Source organism: Megalobrama amblycephala, linkage group LG15 (assembly GCF_018812025.1).
Source record: "Megalobrama amblycephala isolate DHTTF-2021 linkage group LG15, ASM1881202v1, whole genome shotgun sequence".
Taxonomy (NCBI): Eukaryota; Metazoa; Chordata; class Actinopteri; order Cypriniformes; family Xenocyprididae; genus Megalobrama; species Megalobrama amblycephala.
The window spans coordinates 31,188,690-31,200,826 of record NC_063058.1 but is presented as its reverse complement, the minus strand read 5'-3'; positions in this window follow the sequence as shown (position 1 = coordinate 31,200,826).

The following is a 12,137-nucleotide window of genomic DNA, read 5'->3' as shown; positions in this document are numbered from 1 at the left end:
AGGCATAAGTTTAAAGAAGACTGCTCGCCAATGTGTCCAAAATGTAAAACCGAGGAAGGAGATCTTAATCACTGTCTTTGGTTCTGTAGGGAGATTCAGAAGTTTTGGATTATGGTTGAACAAGAACTTAATGCTATTTTATCTATTAATATTGGTTACGGTCCAAAACACTTGTTGCTTGGAATATACGATGACATTATCGTAGACAAACATAAAAAGGCACTTTGTAAATTCTTAACATTCTGTGCAAGAAAATGCATTCTTTTAAATTGGTTAGTCGATAAAGCCCCTTCTAGGTCCCTATGGCACAGGGTTACATTGGAATATGTATCATTAGACTACTTAACCTGTGCTTCTTATAATAAAGATGTCCTCTTTCATAGAAGGTGGGACCCATTTTTGGTATATATGGGCTTAGATATATCCTCTATTCTTATTAGAGGGTTTGTTTAATGAGGTTTACATATGTGCGGCACATTGGAGCAAAAATGTCTAAGGTATGTTGTTTGTATGTTGATGTCATTCTTTATCTCATTTATTTCTTAAATTGATTTAATGAGGTGGTAAGCCCTTTTTTTTTTTTTTTTCCTCTTGTTCGATTTTAAATCTTGTTTTGAAATATTTAAAAATTAATAAATATACTTATTAAAAAAAAAACAATTTAAATTTTACAACGTACCGGTAAATAAATAAGAAATATATATTTTTTAAAAATGTCTGAAAAAAAGAAAACAAAACATCTCTCCAAAAAATACATCCAAAACAGTCATGGCGTTTGTGTTATCGATGTTCTTTTTTACCCATAGATATATGAGCAATATTACACTCGTAGCCGTGCGATATGGCTGTATATCAGCACGCTGTGATTCGTCCGTAGGTAATCACTGCGTGCTGATATACAGCCATATCGCACGGCTACGAGTGTGATATTGCGTTTATACAACAGTTCGACGGCACGATTTCGGTAAAGTTGGTTTTATATTCGCACATTCGGACTTATGATAAATTCAAACTTTCCAATAAATGTGCAATAAATTAATGTTTGTGAATTTTAAGCAGCGACATGATATTGACAACCAACGATTGTCAACTTACAACATTTTTCACAGCCGATCAAAATAGGCAAGTATTGTTTTAATGGCATATTTACTTGTGAATGTCCACTGAATGTCCAATGTAGTGTGATTAACAAGGCTATTGAATACGGATGTCTGAATGTGCGAATATAAAACCAACTTTACCCAAGTGACGGCACGAGTGTGTAAATAAATAAGAACAACAACGGAGTGTCTTTAAAACCCTCTTTTGTGCAGCACTACTTCCTTCCGCCACGGATTCATATCTCAAGTTGTCAGTTGGACCAAGCCTCCGTTACTAACTCTAAAACGTCACTTTAGAACTAGTAACGAAGGAACGTCGAGTCGCTTCATTGAAACACATTGAATTTTATACAGTATTAGAGAGAGAGAGAGAGAGAGTAGGCTATTACCTGTCTGATATATTGCATTACATTCATTCTTCAAGTCGATGTCCATAATATTATATCCATTATAAAAGTCCGTTTGAATGTCCTCTGAGGAAAGCGATCTTTGTATAACACCACAGCGCTAAAAACAACTTCCTTTGCAAAAGTTCCTTTCAATTTAAAAGTCTCTTGTGCTTCACTGACTCATTCCTCCTGTAAAGTGTTGCCGCCATCTAATGGCGTATTAATGTAACTTTCACTCAATCCATATTACTTACTAATGGACATATTTATATAAAATAATATTTATTGAACAACAAATAAGCACAATTGTACAGTTCAGTCAAACAAAGCACTAGTTATTTACAAAAAACAAAAACAAAACAAAAAACATTTACGCTTGTATGTGGGTTTTACAAATATTTAACAAATGAAAAGGATTTTAAAGAGCTTGTGACAAAACCTCTTAACTCCATTGGATCCTCAAACTGTCAATCAAACCTCATTACATTAATCCGCCTCCCCTCGTGAATGAAGTGCGCACGCAGTTTGGACATCTCCTCTATGCAATGCCAAGGTAAATAAAGATCTGATGTTTGAAAAAAAAATTGTAAAGCGTTTTCTTTACTCAAAAAACCCTATGTTTATAAAGTTTAATGTTTTACGTATTTGAAGAGCGGAGAAGAGTCTTCGTCTGATATGTCCCGTCTAGTTGAAGCCAATATGCTAGCCTATATATAATGATGTAACATAACGTCGTTTATTATTATCAAATTTAACATAGCACAATTTGACTTGCTCTGGAACAAATAATAGATTAATAAAGACCAAAGATTGCCTGTTCTATGTACTCAAATTGAATAATGTCTCATGTTTAACCACTATAAGAGCCAGCGGCAAATCCACGAAGCACTGGCCGAGATTAAGCTGTTCTCGGCGGTTACAGAAGCACTGAACGGCCGCTGACGCCCTGGAGCTCACATCTCCGAAAACGTCAAAACAAGTTGTAAAATAGGCACTGTTATTAAATATGAGTCACATATTTCAGATCTAAACAACTACATTCTCGCCTAAAAATTATTAAAACTACAGTTTGTGGTACAACAAGTAGTATTTGTAAAAATTGCGGTTGATTTGGTCGGCCGCCATGACGGTCACTTCAAGCGGAGTGATACAAACGGTGAAAAGGTAGGAGGAGTGCTGTTATCGCTGAAATATCGCATGGCTATCAGCCAATCAGATTCGAGAACCAGACAGAACTGTTGTATAAATATATATATGACCCATATATGTGTTCCCAGTTCAAACCCATGCCAACTTGGCCCATAAATATATCATGCAAGACCCATGTATGTTTTCCCAGTTCAAACCCATGCCCACTTGACCCATAAAAATTCTATGCAGGACCCATATGTGCATTCCCAGTTCAAACCCATGCCCACTTGACCCATAAATATGCCATTCAAGACCCATATATGTATTCCCAGTTCAAACCCATGCCCACTTGGCCCATAAAATTTTTATGCAGGACCCATATGTGCATTCCCAGTTCAAACCCATGTCCACTTGGCCCATAAATATGCCATTCAAGACCCATATGTGCATTCCCAGTTCAAACCCATGTCCACTTGGCCCATAAATATGCCATTCAAGACCCATATATGTGTTCCCAGTTCAAACCCATGCCCACTTGACCCATAAATATGCCATTCAAGACCCATATGTGCATTCCCAGTTCAAACCCATGTCCACTTGGCCCATAAATATGCCATTCAAGACCCATATATGTGTTCCCAGATCAAACCCATGCCCACTTGGCCCATAAATATGTCATGCAAGACCCATATATGTGTTCCCAGTTCAAACCCATGCCCACTTGGCCCATAAAAATTCTATGCAGGACCCATATGTGCATTCTCAGTTCAAACCCATGCCCACTTGACCCATAAATATGCCATTCAAGACCCATATATGTGTTCCCAGTTCAAACCCATGCCCACTTGGCCCATAAAAATTCTATGCAGGACCCATATGTGCATTCTCAGTTCAAACCCATGCCCACTTGACCCATAAATATGCCATTCAAGACCCATATATGTGTTCCCAGATCAAACCCATGCCCACTTGGCCCATAAATATGCCATGCAAGACCCATATATGTGTTCCCAGATCAAACCCATGCCCACTTGGCCCATAAAAATTCTATGCAGCACCCATATGTGCATTCCCAGTTCAAACCCATGCCCACTTGGCCCATAAATATGCCATGCAAGACCCATATATGTGTTCCCAGATCAAACCCATGCCCACTTGGCCCATAAAAATTCTATGCAGGACCCATATGTGCATTCTCAGTTCAAACCCATGCCCACTTGGCCCATAAATATGCCATGCAAGACCCATATATGTGTTCCCAGATCAAACCCATGCCCACTTGGCCCATAAAAATTCTATGCAGCACCCATATGTGCATTCCCAGTTCAAACCCATGCCCGACTTGGCCCATAAATATGCCATGCAAGACCCATATATGTGTTCCCAGATCAAACCCATGCCCACTTGGCCCATGCCTGTCCCTTATGGGGCCCATGTAATCAGCTCATATGGGCTTCCTATGTGGGACTCGTACTACAAAACCTACATGGGACCCGCTGATTTCACCCAGCCAAAGCCCATGCCCACACAGTACCCATGGAACCCGTAGTTAACCCATCTGGGCCCCACGTGTCATTGCTGGCTGGGGTCTTATGAATTATTATTATGCACATACCGACCCAAGGGGGAATTAACCATATATGGTGAATTAACTACAACGAATTATAATCAATCACATATATGGTTAGTTCTGTTTTAATAATTATGTAGAGAACTACCGGTCCGTCCAGCACATCGGTAAGTTCACAGACGATTACGACAGAAATATTACCCTGTGGCCACAAGGATAAATTTCTAGGATAGCATCCAAACGTAAAGCAAGGATATTAAAATCAGAACGTTAAAGTGACTCGGTTGTGGTTGAAGGAGCAAGTGAACAAAAGCGTGGATATGATGTGTTTAATATACAGAACGGGTAATACAAAGGTTATACGGATAAATGTAAAGTAGATACAGATACATACAAGTGAAAGTAAAGGCAGAAAAGAGAGAGATGATCAAAGAATGGCCAATTCCAACAGTTAACCTTAAAGAGCCAGCAAGGAAACCCAGTATTTAAAATCTTAACAAATACTTGCATATAGGTTCGTCGTGGTGCTTCGAGTTTCGGAGCGCTCAGTGGGGTGGTTGGTCCTTCAGGAGGTGATTTTCAGCGAAGTTCCAAACGAAGGCTTAACTGGAAGTAAGATGACCGGAAAATAAAGAAGAGAGTCCGTCTCTACGGCAGGAACGTGTGCAGAAGAACTTGTGCCACGAAAAGACGCGTGTTGTGGTATTTTAAAGACAACAGACCAGAACACCTTCCTGATAACGTCCTCCAATGATAGTGTTGCAATTTGGCAGTTTTCCACATCCCTTTGTCCTGTCCAACGAGTTAATTTATGGTATGTCAAATCGGTGCATTTTCTTCATAGTGCTATTAAACATTGAACGATGCATTTGACAGAAATGTAACGTACATGGGTGAATAGCTCAGACTCACAGCTTTACGGAGAGAGCAAACTCGACAGGTGTCTCTCATCACATAAAGAAGATACACTTTCTACTCTAATACTACATTAGGCTCAGCATAAGTGTGTGTGTAATACTGTGAGCTTGACATTTATGTTCCCTTACCACGTTCAAATAATGTGCATAAATGTGACTCTCTGAAAATTCTTGAGTCATGCACTGATCCTGGCCATTTTGCTTCCACATTTGTAATATGGAACATAGAGTCACACACCATCTGTGAGATTTTAGTCAGTCAACTGCATACTTTTTGATTTCATTCCTTTTTTTTAATGTAATAAATTACTAATCTGGAATATTATAAATTGTAATAGTAACTTACCTGCACATTTACACTGTGAACCCCCTTTCGATTCACAAAATCTCCTTCATTTGGGCCAGGTGGGGCCTTGATGGGGATGTGTGTGCAGTCTATGGCACCAATCACGTTAGGGAAGCCTGAATGACACATACTGTTAGTCATACTTTTTGGCATGGTCATGATTGCATGTCATTAACAATTATAAATGTACCTGCAATAGCGAAAAAATTCTGCTTTACAACCTGGGGTCTTAAGTGGCTTGGGAATACCACAAAAACCCCTAAAAACTGCTTGAGTGCCAGGTAAACTTTGCGAATGGCACGACAGACAGCACTTTTCACTAAGTTCTCTGCATCTCCAATAGTATAAAGGAAAGTGCCACTCGCAAAGAATCTCAGGGCAATGCACACAGTCTGTGCAGTTGTCAAAGCCCGACTCCTCCGTGTTGAACACTTAATGTGTGGTTCCAACAAATTAATGATGTAAATGACACCCTCACGAGAAAAACGGTTTCAACAATTACACTTTCGCGCTGGGCTAAAGGATCCTGTCTATCCCGCAATACCCGATTAATTTGAAAAGCTCTGCGAATTATTCTCGCACCTTCCGCAACAGGTTGCTCGCGTAAAAACGGACAAGACATGGCTGCGACAGACTTCCCTATCTCCTCCGCTTATAAAGCCTCAATCTAATCCTGTTTACATGAAATAAGCCTGCTCCCGAGCAGGTTTGAGCTTACGGACCTGTTGCTATGACAGCAAGTCTAGGATGTGCTTCGAAGAACCAAACGATCCAAGATCATGCCAAATCGTCAACAATCAAATCCAGCTAACTGAGTTAGCGACGTACGAAGTACGGGCCCCAGATCCTCGAGCAAACAGAAACTTTTTTTTTTTTTCAAGTTTAATGGCGGTTGGCAAACCAAACTTAAAAGGTGCATTCCCGCCACCTACTGGATTGGAGTGTGGATAACATTACAGTTACAGTTTTTTACGATTGCTTAAGCACAATTTTGAAAACAGGGCCCGGTTTGTCAAAACACTACACACAATTAACACAACCCTACACCAAAGTAGCACAACACTTCAGATCATTTGCAAAATGGAACACTTCATTTAAAACTTTACATTAATTTAACAAAACCCAACTTTGACACCGTATGGAACACACATGGTTCATACATTCTGATTCTGTTTGATTCATTTACACACTGCTGTGCTCAATCTTAAACACTTGTAACTTTTATACCTTTCTAATTATATAGTCTGGGTTTGATTTTTTTTTAGAGATATTGTTAGAGTAAAGTACATGAATATATATATATATATATATATATATATATATATATATATATATATAAACACAAGATCAGTACTGCACATTTATGAAAATATTTTGTTTCTCACCACATTGTAAAACCATTCAATACATCAATGCCTTTCCAAAGGTTATATTTTGCACTGAAAATTAGAACATTTTCTAAATATAATATATTACACAAACAAAAATATTTGTGGAGACAAAACACCAAAGCATCATCTCTTGGCCTAGCTGGATCTGGCCATAGCGCTTCATCCACATCTCAGGCGATGTCCTTTCACGCAAGACAGCGAGGGAAGAATCTTCTTGAAAGGTGAATCCATCCTTGCACAGATCCTGCATCAGTTCGGTCAGGCCTTCTCCGTGGCTTGAAGGAGGCATATCCTGACACAGGGCTGGAGATTGTAAACCTTCCATGCCAAAAAAACAAACAAACAAACAAACAAAAAACTCCTCAATGGGTTTAAGGAAGGGACCGTATGGTGGGATGTATTGGAGTGAAAATTGTGGATGCTAGAAACCAGTTTTTTGACCAGGGCAGATAGGTGGAAATTTACATTGTCCCATATGACAATGTATCTCATCTGCTCTGCATCCATTTGGTCTTCTGCTGTGACGATTTTTTGCAGTCTGTCTAAAATGTGAATATGTGGGCTATGAAATGTGAATATGTGAATATGTAAGACCCTAAGTTGGCATGCTGGTGGAGGACCACATTCTGTGTGATTGCAACATACATTGGGATGTTACCACCGCGTTGGCCTGGGATATTCAAAATGATTCAAAATTATGTTTCTCCCTCTCTCTCTTACTGCAACATTACCTTTCATTTTGTTGAAGACTCATAAACTCACATTTTGCCTTTTTATAGTACTATAGCACCTGATTGTTGAGTTTACAGTTAAGCACCCAAGTGTCTTCACATCTGTGTTTGATCAATTGGTTTATAGGGGTGGTATTTTAGACAGCAGTGTCTTGAAATGGCAAAGAAGTGACATTATGTTAGATTTCTGTGTCTAATGTAGAGAAGTGTGTTTAGTGTTGTGCAAAACAATGTGTGTAGTGTTTTGCAAAAAGTGTGAAGCTGAGAATGTGCTTATAGTTGTGCAGATCTAGCTTTGTGTTTTGCTCCTTGAGTGTAAGGTTTTGCTAATTGTGGGAAAAGTTTAATTTTAGTGTGTAAGCAATCGTAAAAAACTGTAATTAAATGAGTATCTTTTAAGAAATTAAATACTTCTTCATATATTTTTAATTGCTTTGGGCCATTACCTAATAACGAAATGGAAACAAACATCTCACAGTGAAGACCTGAACCAGAGATTGATTCGTTTAGACAGAACCATGTGATCTGTGACGTCTGAAGCAGTGTTGCCAAGTCCCTGGTTTTCCCGCGGAATTGGGCTGCTTATCACTGTTGCCGCGGGTTGTTTTTCATGTCCGCGGGTTGAAACGAACCTTTACAGTTTTTTTCAGTTGCTAACAAGCATTGTTCAATACCGAAACCACATTTTCAAAACTCTTCACACAGTCAGAGAAACAGAAGTCAATGCAGACCAAACTGTGAACCATTTTTCATTGCTTTCAGACAAAATGCATTCAGTGACCACACTTTTCAAAATTCAGGAACTCTTTTCCCATTCGTACTCCACAACATGCAAAAGTCAAGTCAAGTCAAGTCAAATTTTTTAATATATCGCTTTTTACAATTGGTAATTGTTTCAAAGCAGCTTTACATATTAGAAGCACAGAAAAAAAGAGAAGTGGTTAAAAATAAGCTGTACAAGCAAGCGTGGTAATATGTAACATATACAAGATGGTGCTACATTAAGCCAATGTCGGCTGACTCCCAGGGGTGGAAAAAAACCCCTAGGAGAAAAACCCAGCGTGCTAACACTGGGAAAAAAGTCCTAGGAGGGAAAAAACCCCTTGGAAGATATATATAATATATGTAAATGGATATGGAGATCAAAATCTGAATTATACATTTTTATTATAGAGATTAAAAATAGATTATATATAAATATATGTAAGCGGATACGGAGATTAAAAATCTGAATTATAGATGCAGCCAGAACTGGATCTGTAGGCCCATTGTCTCCTGGGCTACGTTGTAGTCAGGTCCAGACACAGGTTCTCCATCTGATCTGGATACGGCCTGGATCCAGCACCCGGCAAACCTCAGGATAAGCAGAGAGACTGATATTAGCGTAGATGCCATTCTTATTCTGATGTACAGGTATATCTAGTGTTATAGGAAATGTTCTCGGTTCCGGCCGACCTAATTATTGCAACGTAACAATCCTTTAACAGATTTGAAAAATGTTAATGTATTGATAATGTGTTATGTGTATGCAAGAGCAAAGAGATGTGTTTTTAGTCTAGATTTAAACTGACAGAGTGTGTCTGCTTCCCGAACAATGCTAGGAAGATTGTTCCAGAGTTTAGGTGCTAAATAGGAAAAGGATCTGCCGCCTTCAGTTGATTTTGATATTCTGGGTATTATCAACTGGCCTGAATTCTGAGATCGCAATAGACATGAAGGACTATAATGCACCAAGAGCTCGCTTAGGTACTGGGGAGCTAAACCATTTAGAGCTTTATAAGTAAGTAGCAAGATTTTAAAATCTATACGATGTTTAATAGGGAGCCAATGTAATGTTGACAGAACTGGGCTAATATGGTCATACTTTCTGGTTCTAGTAAGAACTCTAGCTGCCGCATTTTGGACCAACTGTAGTCTGTTTAAAAGCCGAGCAGAACAACCACCCAGTAGAGCATTACAGTAATCTAGTCTTGAGGTCATGAATGCATGAACCAACTGTTCCGCATTTGTCATTGAGAGCATATGTCGTAATTTAGATATATTTTTTAGATGGAAGAAGGCGGTTTTACAGATACTAGAAACATGACTTTCAAATGAAAGATTGGTATCAAAGAGCACACCCAGGTTCCTAACTGAGGACGAAGATTTAATGGAGCACCCGTCAAGTGTTAGAGAGTATTCAAGGTTTTTTCGTGAGGAAGTTTTTGGTCCAAAGATTAGGATATCAGTTTTTTCTGAATTTAATAATAAGAAATTTCTTGTCATCCAGTTTTTAATGTCAGCTATGCATTCTGTTAGTTTTGTGAATTTGTAGGTTTCGTCAGGGCGCGAGGAAATATAGAGCTGCGTATCGTCAGCGTAGCAGTAAAAACTAACACCATGCTTCCTAATTATCTCTCCTAAGGGCAGCATGTACAGAGTGAAAAGCAACGGTCCTAGTACTGAGCCTTGTGGTACTCCATATTGAACTTGTGATCAATACGACATCTCTTCATTAACTACTACAGACTGATAACGGTCAGATAAGTATGATTTGAACCATGCCAAAGCAATTGCACTAATGCCAATATAGTTTTCAAGTCTTTTTAAAAGAATGTTGTGATCGATAGTGTCAAAAGCAGCACTGAGATCTAATAACACTAATAGAGAAATACAGCCACGATCGGACGATAAGAGTAGATCGTTTGTAACTCTAACGAGAGCAGTCTCAGTACTATGGTATGGTCTAAATCCTGACTGGAAATCCTCACAGATTCCATTTCTTTCTAAAAAGGAGCACAGTTGTGTTGAAACTGCCTTTTCTAGTATCTTTGACAGGAAAGGTAGATTCGAGATTGGCCTGTAATTTACTAAATCTCTCGGATCTAGTTGAGGTTTTTTAATAAGAGGTTTAATAATAGCCTGCTTAAAATTTTTGGCACGTATCCTAGTGTTAAAGATAAATTAATTATATCAAGAAGTGGACCTACGACCTCTGGAAGCATTTCTTTCAGTAGTTTAGTCGGCATTGGGTCTAACATACATGTTGTTGATTTTGATGATTTGATAAGTTTAGATAATTCTTCCTCTCCTATAGCGGCGAATGATTCTAGTTTTACCTCAGGGACACTACAGTGCACTGTCTGAAGCGAAACTGTAGACGGTTGCATGTTTATAATTTTCTCTCTTATATTGTCAATCTTGCAAGTAAAGAAGTTCATAAAGTCATTACTGCTGTGCTCTTTGGAAACGTCAGCAGTTGAATCTCTGTTTCTAGTTAATTTAGCCACTGTGTCAAATAAATACCTAGGATTATGTTTGTTTTCTATTAAGAGATTTGAAAAATAAGTAGATCTAGCATTTCTTATAGCCGTTCTGTACTCAATCATTTTTTCTTTCCACGAAAGGCGAAAAACTTCTAGTTTTGTTTTCTTCCAACTACGTTCAGCTTTTCTCACAGCTCGTTTTAGAGCCCGAGTGTGCTCATCATACCACGGCGTTGGATTAGTTTCCTTAATCTTCTTTAGACGTAAAGGAGCGACTGCATCTAATGTGCTGGAAAAGAGAGAGCCAATAGTTTCTGTTGCAGCATCGAGTTCTTCTAAGTTGTCAGGTATACTAAGGCGATGAAACTGCTCGGGGAGATTATTTATAAAGCAATCTTTAGTGGTAGAAGTGATGGTTCTACCATATTTATGGCTGGGTGGTGGTTTTGTAGCCTTGGCTAACTGTATTATACATGAGACTAAATAATGATCTGATATATCATCGCTCTGCTGTAGAATTTCAACAGCATCAATATCAATTCCATGCGACAGTATTAGATCTAAGGTATGATTACGACAATGAGTGGGTCCTGACACGTGTTGTCTAACACCAATAGAGTTTAAAATGTCTGCAAATGCCAATCCAAATGCGTCTTCATTATCTACATGGATATTAAAATCACCAACAACAAGGACTTTATCCGCAGCCAGTACTAACTCTGATAGAAAATCAGCAAATTCTTTGATAAAGTCAGTATGGTGCCCTGGTGGCCTGTATACAGTAGCCAGCACAAATGTCAACTTACATAATGTTACATAAAGCACCATCACTTCAAAGGAATTATATTTGAAATTCTTTTGAATGATTCTGAATATATTACTATAAATTACAGCAACACCTCCCCCTTTGCCTTTCTGTCGAGGATTGTGTCGATAGTCATAACCTTGAGGACTAGACTCATTTAAAATAATGTAATCGTCTGGTTTTAGCCAGGTTTCTGTCAAACACAGCAAGTCTAGTTTATTGTCTGTGATAATTTCATTTACAATAAGTGCTTTTGAAGAAATAGATCTAATATTCAGTAACCCAAGCTTTATCATTTGTTTATCTGATTTATCTGTGATTTTCATTCTTTGAACATCAATTAAATTTTTACCCTTAAAAGGTTTCGGAAGTTTTTTGTATTTACTAGTTCGAGGTACAGACACAGTCTCTATGTGATAATATCTAGGTGAAAGAGTTTCTATGTGCTGTGAATTATCTGAGTTCTGTAACGTGAGGCAGCTAGCAGACGGTCGGTTTAGCCAGTTTGTCTG